The sequence below is a fragment of the Perna viridis genome, chromosome 13 (genome assembly GCF_037379345.1).
Source record: "Perna viridis isolate PV_CMFRI_1.1 ecotype Kerala chromosome 13, ASM3737934v1, whole genome shotgun sequence".
NCBI classification, from domain to species: Eukaryota; Metazoa; Mollusca; class Bivalvia; order Mytilida; family Mytilidae; genus Perna; species Perna viridis.
In genome coordinates, this window is record NC_142457.1 from 27,650,444 (window position 1) to 27,663,651 (window position 13,208).

General features: G+C 33.2%; 1 long non-coding RNA gene across 1 annotated transcript; it reads right to left on the reverse strand.

Moving 5' to 3' along the window:
* Positions 1 to 8,589: 8,589 nt before the first annotated feature.
* On the reverse strand, positions 8,590 to 9,923 carry LOC148600182 (uncharacterized). Its single transcript, XR_015918132.1, has 2 exons — positions 9,527 to 9,923; positions 8,590 to 9,141 (listed from the first exon to the last, which is right to left on the reverse strand). It is a non-coding gene; the product is annotated as an uncharacterized LOC148600182 (long non-coding RNA).
* Positions 9,924 to 13,208: the final 3,285 nt, after the last annotated feature.

Sequence of the window (13,208 nt, forward strand, 5' to 3'; positions counted from 1 at the left end):
TGATATGTAACACATGCACATTATTTGCATGTGTCGTCTTTCATCTAACTCAGTTATCTTATCATTCCAGATAAACCTGTTGAAAGCAACCAGCATATTGTCCTCCATCTTGTCTGGCAGTGGCATACCGGAAAATATTGGCTTGGTTCATGGGGTTGGTTTATGGGTGTGGCCAGAGAGTTAACTAGAGTCAACTTCTCCACCCAAACTTCAAGCCCACTGGTTCCAATATGCCTCAGTCTCTGATTAGTTCTGAAATCTATAGATTCATTATATTTTCTAATTTGTCATAAGATAAAAGAAAACAACTCGTTAAAGTTGATTAATCACTCAGATAAATATGATACTACCCAAGATCATTTATAACGGTGTAGAAAATATGTGATGCGAGATAATGCAGGAATATCTGGTATGTGTTAGTGTAAGATATAATGTCTAACTCACTAATCTTGTTAATTTATAGTCAATACTTTCAGTGCAGCTATACCGCCCTTACATACATCAAGAGCATATTACAATGTAAGACAAGAAAAAAAAGGGATTATTTTGTTTTTATTTTTCTTTGCAATTTTAATGTTACTAGTATCTATTTTGTTTTGCATCTATACGGTTTTTTGGTTGTTGTTTTGTTTTGTTTTTTATAGTAGAAACCGCAGTGACTTACAGGAATAGTTGTATGAAAATTATTCGCGTAAGTATTTAAAAATACATGTATAAATGCGTAATACAAATTTAAAAATCTGGGCATATTGCATTTGTGCGTAAAAGTTCGCCATAAAACTGTATATTAAATAAACAAAGGGGCCCATCTTCCCGACTCATCTGCTCATAGAAATGGTTGTGAAATTTTCCACGAATTTTTAAAAATAACATTGGAATATTGCGTGCATGTTTGTTTCCCTTATCGCATGGTTTTGAATTTTGTGCATGTTCTGTTCTTTTTTTTTCTAAAAGGTCTAATTACCTTTTTAATGCAAGTTCGTCAATGTTTACATGTATGCACACTATATATAAGGTTATTGCATGAATATTGGTGAATATCATAGCCCGAACATATATATTGCACGAGCGTGCGAGTGCAATATGATACTCCGAAGGCCAATCGTTTTTATTATATAATAGGAATCAAGTGTACCTGAATTATTTTAAGCTGAGGTGGGATTTTTACACTTTGTATATTGTGCTTTTAATCACTTCATTTTATCTTTGTTTTTAATTCAAACATGATCAATAAACTTTGATTACCATTCGGTCATGTAAACTATCAGAGGAGTCGACATCGATTGGCTATAATGATTCTTTACTTTCTCGGTTGGTTATAATTAGCGTTGAACTTTAAATTAAAATGTACAGCTATCGAAAAGGAATCATTGCCAGAGTAAGTCGTTTTAAGTTGGATACCAGCCATTTGTACACCATATTTAAAGAGTAATCAAGGGAACCAAGGTTCTTGCGGAAGTCAAAAGAATGTAATCCAGGGACAAGGACCAGACATGGAAAACAGATATAACAAAGAAGATGAAATAACCAAAATAATACATACAAATTAAGTAAAAAAGTAAATGAGCAACTCGTACTCAACTAAAAACTCGGAGCATGGACCAGGTGCACCGGTAGGCTAAGCGACCTCTGCTTGAAAAAGTCAAGTCCAGGGTAGACGAAAGAAGAAGGAAAGCTATACCACGTTGAATAAATCAGTTTTCATGGTGCAAATGGATACACCATGAGGATTCACGAGTTCATGATGACGACCATAAAATTTCTGTCCCTTATGTAAAGTTTACGGTTGTATACTTTTTCTGCTGATTTCTGATTTTGTCAACGGCCAGTATTTGATTTACTTTGGTTTTTTTATTTTTCTAGCCGTTCTACTCTGTACAAGAGATAGGCGATGCCTGTCCAGTTTCGCCATTTTATTTTGTGCGATATGAAAATTGACATTAGGAACGTCTCTATATTAGTCCCGGAATATAAACCTTAAAAATAGAGCAAGAAACGGAGTAAAATATAGACGAATGATGTTCTATTGAATTGAATTGACAAAAAAATATATTTCTATATAATAATATCTGTTATGTTTAAAGTTTTTTGTATTGCAAATAAATTGGCACTTGTAATATGTACGTATAGTTCAAATTGTGGGCTGAAAAAAAAAAAAAAAAAAAAAAACGTTTTGTGACTTTTGTGTTTATTTTTAACAAAATACAAAATTGACATAGAGTATATGTACTGTTTCCTAATAGAGTTACAGAAATGTATCATGTTTAGTATATCACGACATCGCTTTGGTGGTCACGTGGTAGTGTTCTCGCCTAAAGTATGGGGGGGGGGGGCAAGTCACACCAAAGACTTTAAAATTGGTAGCCATTGCTTCTTCGCCAAGTAAGCGGCAAATAGGAGATAGATTGATGATGACGACTAGTAGCTCTTAGTCAAAATAATGCATCCACGTGGGGTCATATACCTATTCGTTTTGGCTCCTAAGTACCAGTTCATATAAAATTCAGACACTGCCTATGATAAAGTGATTCATGGTGTAGAGAAACCCACCAAACAATTATTTTTGGTCTACAAATGCTATACTTTTACAAAACATCAATCCTTTATGTATCCAGATCTGTCCTTTTGAAAAAAATAATGCCTTTATCTCCAAACAGTCAACCAAATCAAACAAAATCAGGAACGGTAACTCTTGCAACGTGCCATTTAATGTACAATCGTAGTAATTTTTATTTCAAAAGCGAAACACCCAAATGAAAAAATAAGACTGGTTATGTGACCAGTGACTTTCTGAACAAGGACTGAAACTGAATTCAGCAAATGACATATTTCCGCATAGACACAATCTTTTATAAAAGATCGTTCCATTTCGCCGCTGTTAAAATTTGGAATGAACTACCAGCAACCATAAATTACTTTATAACTCTTTATATTTATTAAAAGAAATTATTGTTTCAACACTTTTTCACAATCGTGCGAAATGTTAATGAGTAATTTGTCTCGTAAATGTATGGAACCTAATGTTAATATTGAGAACATAACTTAGTGTAGGTTTAAACTGGTCTGGAGTTGGTATGTCAGTTAACTGCTTGAATTTCTTTGTTTGGTATTTGTGTAACGAATAATCAGTTTCTTTATTTCTGTTTCAACAAGAGACTCAGACCTTTTTGAATTGATTTTTAGATGTGTTTAATTGTGTAATATTTTTCCAGTGGTCAGATTTAAAAGGGGGAGGGTTGTGATACGTCAAAGTACTCTAACCCCGCCGCATTTTTTCCGCCCGTTCCAAATCAGGATTTTTTGGCCTTCATGTGTATTGTTCTGCTTACACTTTCAATTTACCTTTATGTTGCTGGAGTACATGTATATAGGGGCAAAAATTTCGCTGTACCTGTGTATAATGTTGTTTTGGGGCCAGCTACAGCCTGCCCTGTGGTTTTGAGGGTTTCCTCGTCGTTCACTGAAGACCCACGGGTAGCCTTGAGCTTACATTTTCATCCCGATGGGGTTGATGTCTCTTTGACATATTCACCATATCCATTCTCGTTATATTGTTTAAATTTTGTCAGTGTTTTAGAGGTCCCAAGTGAAAATTAAAGTTACCTATTCTTATCTATCTCTTTAAATAAAGAATGTTTTTACTTACTTTTCGTCCTGAACTGCCATAGTACGTAAAAACGCAATCAATCAATCAATCAATCAATCAATCAAACGAACCAGTATGTGTTATGGACTATCTTTAAAAGTATGTCGCATTAATAAAGGAGAAATGTATGTGTAGCTTCAGCGGGAATCTATTAAATATACTGAAACAAAACAGATTTTATAGTCATAACCGGATTTATTTTTAGCATTTTTTATCCCACTGAGCGTCAACGCAAGTGCACATGACGTTGTCGTTAAAATCGCTGATTTTTCTTTTAATTCTCAGAAGCATGCCAGTAACTCTTTCTAGGAAATAACAGACAGTAAGAATTGAAAAGTGTAAAAAGGTTATCTTTAACATTTTCAACATACAAATACACGGATATCAATCGTTACATGTAATATTTAGGCAGAAATTTAATTATATCGCTGTAAATTAAAAGTTTTCAATGCTACAAAAACACGGCATGTGATGGTTTATTTTTAATTAAGAGTTGGTAGGAACAAAACTCTTTTGTAATTGTAGTGATCATATCAAATCAATAAACATCTTGACACATAAAATTAAACATTTTAAAAGTACTAATAATACGGTATTTACACCATGTCTTACAATTGCACCTCTTACAATAGGGTATGTAGGTCTCGTCACGTGACTCCGTGGTTTCGTAAGAATGGATCCTACTCTACCATTCAAATGTATGGAGATTCGTCATTAACATAGCATTGAGTTCCATATTAAAAGCGAAGTATCTTTTTGGGGTAAAAATACTGATTAAAAATGACAAATATCTAGTTCCAAGGGATAAAAATGTTAGGAATAGTATAAAATAGATTTTGCATTGTGAAGCAGCGTTTGGATTTTCCCAAAGTACACAATAAAATGCAGATCGGTCTTCGGATTTCAATACGTTCTACACCAGAAATTCCGGAAGGGAAACTGAAACAAGAAAGACACTTACAAATCCTATTGCAATAGGAAAAAAAAACCCTGCCCATCTCTCAAAGACATCTAAATCACAACCTTTTTCTAACTACAATCAACATTATCAGCTGCATTCAATTTGACACCTTCTGTAACTTCGATCTTTGCCCTAATCATGTACCCTTTGACCTTGTCCCGGCTAGCACTCCTCCTGATCAAAGTGTCTGAATCCGAGCCAGCCAACAATGATACTCACACCTTTGTCCATTGAAAATAGTTATCTGCTTATTTTTTTGAATTTTTTTTTACCCTTACAAATATGCGACTTTGAACATTTCTTCGCATGCGTAAGAACTGTAGAAAAATCTAGCAGTATACAAGAAGCATGTACAAAACATATAGAAGGAAGACATGTAAATTTGAATTTGGCGTTTTTTGTTTTTGTTTTTTGTTTTTGTTTTTTATCAGGAGGAGTGCTAGCCGGGATTACTGAGAAAAAGGGGGTTGCTAGGACATTATTTGTCTTTTTCTTATTTTTTCACATGAAAATGACAAATTTTCCATTAAAAGGCGGTGCCAACCCCCTGCGCCCCTCTGGATTCGCCACTGATTTGTATTGCTGTTTACATTGAAGATATGGCTAATACTTCACAGTTAAATCTGGTCTACCAGTATCTGATTGAACAGTTCTCAGCCGGTTAACTGCTGTATATAGAAGCATGTAATTTATATGATCCAGTTTTTTTGCCAAATTAATGAGGTTGAAATGAAATAGAAATACTTAAAAAATTGAAAATTTTATGTAAAGGAACATCAGTTTTAAAGAGGTAGACCTAGAATAATATTAAATTTCACTAAAGCCTTTCAAGCTTTACTTTGAAACAGAATGAAATCGGCCCAAGTTACTTTGATGCTTACATGAAATTGATGTAAAATGCTGAATACAAACATTCCAGTGATTTGTTAGTTATGTCCCTTACCCTGTGTCTACCTCCTTAAATGAAAAGACATACTAAGTTACGATATGTGATGCTCTGCATAAAAAAAAATGTGTAGAACTGCTTAACTAGCAAATAAATCACATGCACGTGTACAATTGGATGTATATTTTTTTTGCTTTTTTTATCATTGAAAATTGTAATTTGAAAATGCACGTTTCTTTTGAACTTTGCGCCTTTTATAGGCTATAGCATTCAAATCATTTTATATAATAGATATATTTGAAAGAAACATACAGTAATATGAAAGCCGTATTAATCAATATCATATATATTTCAATTTAATCTTCAACTTGGGAAAGAATGCTTCCCATTGGAAATTTAAAAATCTCCTTGGGAAAATGTTTTTCCTATTGGAAGTATTTTGTTCCAATGTTGCACTTGATGGGTATACGTGGCGTTGCAATTTCAAATTCGATATTCCAATTGGAATACAAATTTTCCTATCGGAATAAATTTTCCCATTTTATGTTTCATGAAAATTTTTAAAAAGGATTTTACTTATATCACTATAAGAATATTTGATTTTTTTCCAATCTCATTGTGCACAATCTGATGTATGATACATTATGTTAACTCTAAAAATGGCGATTTGGGGATTTGCAAAAAATAGAATTGGAAATTTGAACTAGAAAGAGTTTTAGGAGGTAGACCTAGGGTAAGGGACACAAATCTTAGATATCATTGGAACGTTTGTATTCAGCATTGTACATCAATGTCATGTAAGCATCAACGTAACTTGGAGTGATTTCATTCTGTTTTAAAATAAAAGCTTGATAGGCTTTGGTGAAATTGAATACGAAACGAACATAACACTGATTGTAAAAAATATGTCCCTTACCCTAGGTCAACCTCCTTAACCTTAACATCATAATAGACATACACAGGTATCCGTAACGCTATAATTAGAAAAATATACATGAAAATCTTAGAATTTTTATTCTCTACTGTTTTATGATATTTATATTTGCATGGAGAAATTCACTCAACAAAACGATACCCCCATCCCCACCCCACCCCAGGAATTGTGCATATTAAGTCAATATCATTTTTATTTTTATTTTTTTTTCTTTAAAATAAAAGCAACCAACAACAAAAAAACCAACCAAAAACCCTAAAATGGGCTTAATACATCTCTATCGTACAAAATTTGTTTATATACAAAGGGAGATAAAACAAAATATAGCAAAAATTTTTTCACGAAGTATTTGTATAAAAAAACAATGTTGCTTATTGCATGATTTGTTCATCATTTAGTTTTTTTTCCTTAATCTCTGTTTACAGTACACGTGCAGTTTAATTTCCAAAGTTTTCTTTTGTCCCTGATTCAGTAAGTGTCTGTTTTCTGGGCTTAACCCTTGAATAAAAATGGAAATAATTTCTGTATTCTTCATTTAAGTCATCAAAAATAATATCTATCTTATAAGTCATGATTAGCTGAAATTATATCCACAATCATTATGACATTTTCTAACTGGAGACAAAGCAAAGGCGTATATTAAAATTCAATTAATTAGATATAATATTGTGAAACGCCAACAAGGGAACACGGACGATGGCACGTTTTGTCTACAAAACATCTGATATGAAAACAAAATGATTGTAGGCCATTTCAAATAAAGGTAAAAAAATCGAAGAGATGATGAAGTCATTTGCTGTAATAGGAAAGTTATAAGAATCAGCAATTCTCCTGTGGAGTCCTTTTTCTGTGACTTCCATGTTTCGTCTCTTTACATGATTATCATTAGAACCATTGGTACTGATAGATCCCTTGACGCTTCTATTTTGTGCTGATAATTAAATCCTTATATAACATAATTATATGTTTTAGCACATGCCTTTGTAAGATCTCTAAAGGTGGGTGCATGGTATTTCATCTTCTTTTACTTAAATGTATTCAGAACATCAAAAACACTTTCCGATGAAAGACAGTGGCAATATGAAAAATGTGGTTTAATCACTAGTTACGTAGTGTTTTTCTTATTTGTCTGAGTTACAGGTCCTAGGCTAATCATAATTAATGAAACCTTTATTAATTACTACAGGCTTTGACTGTTATTTTATGTACCGTAAACTGCTGAAACTCGTTTTAAAATAAAAATGTACACTATGTAGTATGTATAAAGATTTTCTCTACTTATGCTTGTCTTTAGAGCAAGGTTTCATTGCATGTTGCCATGAAGACATTTGTAACCTCCGAAGTCACCCTAAAGGTCTACTGTTACATATTTTTTTATATGCAGCTTATAAAGGGCGAGATGAAAGGTCAATCATGTTACATATTAAGCCTCTAGAGGTACTCGAATATGCTAATAAGCCCGGGCCAATACGGGGAAAATCCGAATTGACCTTGCAGATTCTTGTATTGGCCTTATAGGATAGCATTATTGATGTGACAATTTTATCCGTATTTATTCAAATATACTCTAGGTAATTGATAATTGGTTATCGTGTAACAGTTGTCTTTACATGAAATAATTTAATGAGGTAGACCTAGGGTAAGGGATACAACCCTTACAAATCATTGGAACGTTTGAATTCAGCAATTTTACATCAATGTCATGTAAGCATCAAAGTGAATTGGATTGATTTCATTCTGTGTCAAATGAAAGTTTGATACGCTTTGGTGAAATTGAATACGATACAAACATATCATTGACTTCATGAGTTATGTCCCTTGCCCTTAAAAGCTATTCGTGATTTGTTACCTTTACAAATATTGCTTGATTTTGATATTAAAACGATATATTGAATATCGGACATATCTACACGTTTTTTTGTACATTACAACGTTTACACTTAACCCATTTTTCATTCTGGACGTTTTTTAAAATTATTACATCTTATGCAAAAATGATTCGCAACTACTATTTTGATTTCTTTTATTTATGCCATATAAACATATAAACTTTAGTTTTTTTTATAGCAGCAATTTCTGAAAAACAAATGAGGGTGCTTCATTTATATATATTAGTGAAACACACACACACGTTAACAAACAAATAACAAAGAAAGGCTTTACATTAATCTAATAAATATATAAAAAATGTTAATTTTCGTTAATAGTAAGTGGGAAAGAAAAAACATACGAAATTGATTTTAAACACTTTGAGACGCTAATAATTTTTTTTAACTCCGAAAATAGATACCCATGAAAATATCAACTTTACAGAATCCGCGAAAATAAGCAACCGTGAAAAATAATTCGTTTTCAGTATGTGAAACTTGATAGCCTCCTTTGAGTGACCAGAACAGTAGTATGACGATAATTGAGCACTAGTGTGTAAACCGTAACACATGTATATGTAGACACCGTTTTTCTGATATGTAACCAGGATTTGGGTTATGTTTAAATCTTGTTATAAACCAACGAAAAATCAAAATAGCACAGATTGAAAGCAAAAGTTACACACACACAAAAAAAACTGTTCCACCAGGGTTCTGTCGATATTGCTTCCATTTTGAAAACGGTTTATCTACCTTCTTACAGACTATGTTTTGTTTAGGCTAACTAATCTATTACACAATCGGTTATATCTATGTCACTATATTGTTCTATTTACAATCAGCTGCCTGCAATTACAAAAAAGGAGACAAGAAATTGGATATACTCGATAGGAATAAAATGATTACTCGCCCTTTAAATCCTAGTTTGTTGAAGATGTCCCCCCTTTCTGGTTGTTTGTAATTGTTATTCTACCCCGGACTTGACTATTTATGAGCGGGTGTTTCTTGAAAAGCATAGGACGCTTACCCTACCGGTGCATCTGGTTCATGCTCCTAGTTTTTAGTGGAGTCCGAGTTGCTCATTTGCTTTTGTTACTTTGTATGTATGATTTTAGTTACTTCATGTTCTTTGTTGTGTTTGTCTGTTTTCCATGTCTGGTCTTTGTCCCCGGATTACATTCTTTTGACTATCTCTATAATTTTGGTTACCTTGATTACTCGTTTTATTTACCTGATCAATCTGGAAAATCCATTCAGCTGAAGTAATTTCTGCAACGAGGGAAATCTGACTGATTTGTGGAATACCAGCAGCTGGAGTTAATGTAAGAGACCTGTTGACGCCTATTACTTGACCACTTCCTGCATCTACTGTAATTCCATTCCAGGTTATCCAATAGTTTTTGAAAGAAGCACAGTCATCAAAAAGGTATGGGTGCTTGGCTATTGAATTTCCAGTATTTGTCTTATACATTATCATTGACTCCATGCCATTCTTTACTCCAAAACTTATCCAAAACTCATAGTGGTCAAAGCTCCAAAACCCAATTATTACTTTGTTGCATGCTTTTACTTTGAAAGACAATAAACCTTCTTTTATTGAGCTACTTAAGGCTGGTACAAATATTTTCTGGTCACCTATTATAAATGATTATAGTGTATATCGGGTAAACATAAAAGTATATGTCTTCAATACAGACCTGGCAAGTAGTGCTTACAAATATTACTATAGTACTTTGAGAACCGATTTGTTCAACTTGTCATTGTTTTCACTCCCTCTCTTGTCTTCCCCTGACTTGACTTTTTATGATCAAAGTGGCGTGTTTTTCTAGAAAAGCAGAGGACGCTTACCCTAATAAATATAATGAAATAAAATTATTAATATGAAGGAAATAGCAAAAGAGCAATTTGAAAGTAATCTTGACAATTTCATTGTGGAAAATGCAGGAAATTACAAAACCTATTGGAAAATAATGAAAATGCTACTGAAATCAGGAAAAGCTACTAATAACACCCTCCCAGTACATGATATAATAAATGATTTCAATTTAAGGAGGTAGACCTAGGGTAAGGGACACCATTCCTAAAAATCATTGGAACTTTTGTATTCAGCATTTTACATCAATCTTATGTACGCATCTAATTAACTTAGATTCATTCTATTATGTTTCAAATGAAAGCTTGAGAGGCTTTGGTGAAATTGAATATGATACAAATGTACAAATATATCATTGATTTCATGAGTTATGTCCCTTACCCTAGACCTACCTCTTTAAATGAAATGACATATTCAGATGAAACGAAATGTACGCTTCTGATTTTTTGTACTATTTTATTAATGGATGACGAAAGTCATTTGTTGCCAGACTTCGTCAGCAGAACAATATAAAAGATAATTATATTTTTTATATCAGGATTGAAGAGCAAGAAGTTAACGACATTATCCTATCTCTAAAACCTAACAAAGCATCGGTATTATTAGTCACAAAATGTTTAAATCGTGTCTTGAAAAAATTGCAACCCCCTTGAAAAATTATTTTTAACAAATCATTAGAGCTCTGCAAATTTCCATCTAGCTGTAAGATGGCTAATGAGATACTCATATTTCAAAAGGGTGATTTCTCGTTACCGTCTAACTACAGACCTATTTCATTAATTAGCCCTGTTAGTAAAATAATGGAATGAATTGTGTTTAAAAATATTTATAACCACTTTCGTGAAAACAAGTTAATTTATAGCTATCAGTCTGAGTTTAAGCCGAAACATTCCACCGTTCATCAGTTGGTAGAAATGAATAACTACATTTTTAATACTTCAGAGAAAACAGATATAAACAGCTTTGTTTTCTTTTTTAAACGGCTTTCAACAAAGGATAGCACAAAGAATTAATGTATAAATTAAAATCTTATGTAATTCGAGAAGATATTCTGAAATGGTTACAAAGCTATCTGAATGATAGGAAATAAAACGTCGTTTTTAGTTCATCAGCCTCGTCAGAAAGCAATCTCTCATTAGGTGTGCCTCAAGGTTCAGTACTTGGACCTCTCTTATTTGATGCTTTCATTATCACTATAGCTGATAATCTTAGCTCTTTGTGCGGCTTTTTTTACAGAAGTTGACATATCATTTAACTACTCTAATTACGGTAGTGAGCAAATAACAACGGTCATTAGTCGTGATTTAAATGAGTTGAATAAATGGGTAAAAAACAGCTCATGACTTTAAATGCAGAAAAAAACTGAGATTATGCTATTCACTAATATCGAAATACCGATGTTTATATTTTCTGTAAATAGAGTTGAAATTACAATCTAAAATTCATCATCAACACCTAGTAATCAAAAGAATGTAATCCAGGGACAAAGACCAGATATGGAAAACAGACATACACAACGAAAAACATAAAATAACTAAAATAATACATACAAAATAACAAAAGCAAATGAGCAACTCGGACATCATTAAAAACTGGGAGCATGGACCAGGTGCACCGGTAGGGTAAGCGGCCTCTGCTTTTCTAGAAATACCCACCGGTTGTTCATATAAAAGTCAAGTCCGTGGCAGACGAAAGAGGAAAGGAAAACTATGAGACGTTGAACAAATCAGTTTTCATGGCGCATATGGATACACCGTACCGATCCACGAGTTCATGATGACGACCATAAAACTTGTAGCAACATAACCCTGTTCCAGAAGCCTATTTGTTAGAATTCTAGCGCGATACAAAAAATTCTGTGTAGTTTCGGCAAGCTCTAGCATAACGTATGAGTTGTTATATGAACACTCCATAAGCAGGTGCTGAAGGGATGTTGCCATAGATGAAAGGAAAATTGACAATTCTGAATGAAAAATCATTATGTTTATCATAAAGTTTGGTAAATAGTTTTCCTTTATTATCAATGTCTAAGTGTAGGTCAAGATATGAGGCTGACATCACAGTGTCTGTAGTATCCTTTATCTCAAGTTCTTTGGGGTAGATGCAATGTATCAAATCCCCAATATTAGAATTATTTGAAAATAATACGTCATCTATATAGCGGAAACTGAGATTACAGGATCTAGCTATACGATATTCTTTCTTCCAGATCAGACCAGCTATAAAGTCAGCCTCATAAGAGTGAAGGAAAAGGTCAGCACGTAGAGGAGCACAATTTGTTCCCATTGGAATGTCGACCGTTTGTTGAAAAACGCGTCCACCATACTTGACAAATATGTTGTCGATTACAAATTCCAGCATTTTGTAAACATCTTCTTCTGTATATTTGGAAGATGATTTGAAATTATTTCCTACAAAGTATGAGGAATCTCTACCAAGAACTATATATTTGTATCTAGGTGTACCATCTTTTTTGGAAAAACAACTATGTATAATGTTTTTAAGTTGGGATTTTAACTGAGTATGGGGAATATAATTACACAGTGTTGAAAAATCATATGTTTTAATGATATCATATTCTGATAATAATCTTGAATTGATTGTCTCCAAAAGATGTTTCGAATTTTTTAGGATCTACATCGAAATGATACACTCCGGGATTAAAAAGTATTGTGGTAGGACTGCAGACCCTCTTTGACAGCTGTGAGTATAGAAGTTAAAAGTCTTAAAAGTGGTTTGGTGGTACATTCCGGAGATCCAGCTATGTAATGTTGTTTGTATGGATTCTTGTGTAGTTTAGGAATCCAGTATATAGACGGTTAATCACAATCATCGTCCTTGGTAGATAGACCAAAAAGGATAGCACAGATTTATGGTCTTCTTTGGAGAGTGTGGTAACAGTATAAGTCTTATCACAGCTATTATTTTCTACGTCTACCTCTGATAATAAACATAGGATGTAAAACGTTTTGCAGATAAAAAACAATGTTGTTGTGGGCTTTGTCTGCTGGTACGACAACATATTTGTCACGTATAGTTG